Source organism: Callospermophilus lateralis, chromosome 12 (assembly GCF_048772815.1).
Source record: "Callospermophilus lateralis isolate mCalLat2 chromosome 12, mCalLat2.hap1, whole genome shotgun sequence".
NCBI lineage: Eukaryota > Metazoa > Chordata > Mammalia > Rodentia > Sciuridae > Callospermophilus > Callospermophilus lateralis.
The window spans coordinates 71708671-71711975 of record NC_135316.1 but is presented as its reverse complement, the minus strand read 5'-3'; the positions used below and the strand labels follow the sequence as shown (position 1 = coordinate 71711975).

At 41.3% G+C, this 3305-nt stretch overlaps 1 pseudogene; it reads left to right on the top strand.

Annotated features, from left to right (window-relative positions):
* The first annotated feature begins 414 nt into the window (after window positions 1-414).
* Window positions 415-874, top strand: LOC143411744 (RING finger protein 11 pseudogene; annotated as a pseudogene).
* Window positions 875-3305: the final 2431 nt, after the last annotated feature.

Below are 3305 nucleotides of genomic sequence, written 5' to 3'. Positions count from 1 at the left end.
ACACATGATATTCCTTGAGAGTACAGTAGAAGCACTTGCTACGGGGAACAATTGCATTCATAATTATTTGTTTAGGTTTAAGTGCAACACAACAAAAAGTTGTAAACTGGAAGATAAGGCTCCACCTGGGCTTCAGAAGCAGCAGGTGAGACGGGGCCACAGTGGTATCCTCCTCCAGACCTGGATTAGGCCCAGCAGCTCAGTGGCCACAGCTGCTCTGGTGGAGGGATACAGGGAGAGAGTGTTTGATTCCCCACTGGCCCCATAGCCACTTGGAAGGAGAAAATGACCAGAACCCCAGAAGTCCACAGCTAGGCATTGAGCCCCCCCCTCAAGAGCTAGAGGCGCAGTGGGATCCCCACCTTACCATCATTGCTTTCTCTCACCCCAGATCACATGCAGCAGCCCCAGGAGATGGGGAACTGCCTCAGATCCCCCACCTCGGATGACCTCTCCCTGCTTCACGAGTCTCAGTCAGGCCTGGCTCGCTTTGGCAAGGGGATGGGGTGTATCAGGGGATGCAAGATCCAGTTCCAGCTTATCACCCATTATCATCACCCAACCCCTGGCCCGACTCAGCTAGTAGCGCAGCTAACTGAAGAGGAAGGAATCAGGATGGTGCAAAAAAACAGGCCTTCTACAGCATCTGCCCAGAGAAGGAAATGACCCTGCAGGGGATGGATCAAGGAAAACGACCCTGGAGTGTTTGAGCCGAATGATGAGCGTTGTTTATGGGGATCCAATTTGATTTCTGTTGTGCATGCAGATCTGTCACCTGGCCTGTGCAGATGACTGCTTAATGAGGTCCTTCGCTTGTCCCTCCTGCATGGAGCTAGTTGGTGCAGCCCTGTTTCCATCCTATGAGAGCAACTGAACCAGGGTCTCTCCTCTGACTTCAAGTGAACCATCATTTATGGTGATTTTGATTTTTAGTCACTGAACCCAAAGGACAAGGGATTAGGAATTAAGCTCATATGCAAATCTCCAAAAAGTTCCTGGATGGGGGGCCTGGGGTTGTGGCTCAGAGGCAGAGCACTTGTTTAGCATGTGTAAGGCACCTGGTTCGATCCTCAGCACCACATAAAAATAAATAAATAAAATAAAGGTCCATTGACTATATATATATATAAATTCCTGGATGCCTGCAGATGTTGAGGAAAGTATGTGATATTTTAGAAATTTGGGGTGGGGGAAGTAGAATGGTATTTTTATGTAAAATTTTGACCTAATGTTTAAAAATGTAATTGTATTTAGATCTTGTTATTTATTGCTCTTGTACATAGGAATTGTAAAAAGTATTATAGCCACTGTTATATGTTTAAACTGTGTGTGTTGAGGATTAGGAAAAAGATAATGATTTTTTTTCCTAAATGAAATAACTTTCTTTTTTCCATCCAAACTCTTTTCTGAAGTTATTGGTGTTTGCATCAGGTTTTATTAAAAGCCATATTTTGTAACACCCACACACAAAAAAAGTAGCTTTAAATTTGTTTGCACAGTTCTTTCTTTCTTTCTTCTCCATTTGAGATGAAATTCATTGCCTTGGGTCTTTTTAAATAATGTGTTATCTTTGGGGCTGGCTCTATGCTTCAAAACCAGAAAATGCTATATTCTGTTTGTAGTTAGGAAATGCAGAATTCAAAGTGATCCCCTAGCATGTAAGCAAACCAAGATGCACTATGACTTTTCTATTAAAAAAAATAAGTTCATGTGTCAATAAATTCTAGCAAAGTGGGTTTAATATTTACAAAGTTTTAAACTGATTCTTGTTATTAGTTTCCTAAATCCATGTTTTCAATATACCAGTATAATTTGTGGAACTCTTTATTTTTATTATTATGTTCTTGTTCTAATTATTTTTATTGAAATGTAATTTTGTCTCCTTAGACTCTATTTCTTTTAAAAATGAAGCTTATTTATTTCATGGATTTTAAAATTAATTTTTTCCTATAAGTCATGCTAGCTATTTTATAAAAGTGCTGGTCTTCTTTGGACTGGAAATCTAGAAAACTGGTTCTTTTCTACTGACAGTTTGAGAAGCCCTACTATGCTTCCCAAACTTTATGTGCATATGAATCACTGAGCACCTTGTTAAAAAGCAGATTCAAATTTAGTAGGTTGGGTAGGGTTTGAGAGTCTGCATTTCTACCAAGCTTCCAGGAATGCTGCTAATAGGAGAAACCCATTTTGAATAGGATGACTATTCAACTGGTGATTCCAGAAAAAATTTAAAACGTTGTGGAGAGGATTAAAGGGATAGAATCAGCCACGATAACAGAAAGGATCCAGGTGAAGCAGACTTGTGTAGGACACTAGTCAGCCTTCCCATTTTGATAGAATTATCTCACCCTGGCATCTCTGAAGGCAAAAATGGAAGTCAGGAAGTAATTTTATGGTTATTCAAGGAGCCATGTTATGAAAGTCACAAAAATTTGCATGCTACACAGGACCCCAGGGATTGTCTTTTTTCCAAAGGAGAGGCTCACCCAAGCTGGATAGGTGGCTTCCTCCATCTCCAAGTTGCTGTGTGTGTGCCAGTGGAGGGAGGTGGTTGGGATAGTCCATGGATCTCCTGGACCCCAACTGCTCTAAATTCCCCCTCATGCAGCGGATCTGGTGTTCTGAGGCTCGTCTGTAACTGGTTGGCCATGCAGGCTAGGTGTTCCTGATGGCCGCTTCCCCACACTTGCCTCATACAAATGAGAACACAGAGAGGGAAAGTCCCTCTGCTGAGATGAATCTATGGCGCTGGATGCCTCTTAAGTTATGATCTTCATCTAGGTGCAATGGCAAGATCTGGGGACTACGGTCCTCTCTGTCTCACTGCCCTGTGAGAAAAGCTATTTTGGAACACACATCATATGATGTTGATACTCCTGGTATGATTCATGGTAGCTGGAAGAGACCCTCTTGACAGGGGAGTTATTGTTTCAAAAAGCCCAAATGTAGTAGGTTGGGTTGGGTCTTAGTTTAGCTAAGACAAATCTCAAATATTGTATGAGCTAAAACATTGGGAAAAGAACTGATGATAATATAACGTGAATCTATTTCAATTGCCCAAATAGAATTGATGATAATAAAAGAAGAATCCTCAGGCAAGTTCAACTCTCTGGAAAGTACTAGGCATGGGGATGTAAGTTGTGCTGTATTTTTATTGGATCTTTACCTTCTCCTTTGATTCTAGAAGTGTGCTTTTTGCTTTAAGCCCCAAAGCAAATATTTCTTGGAGATGAACCCACTACTATTGTCTCCTTCCTGGAATTTGCTCTTAAAGGGTTTATCAGGAATTTTGCCCTATCTTCCTA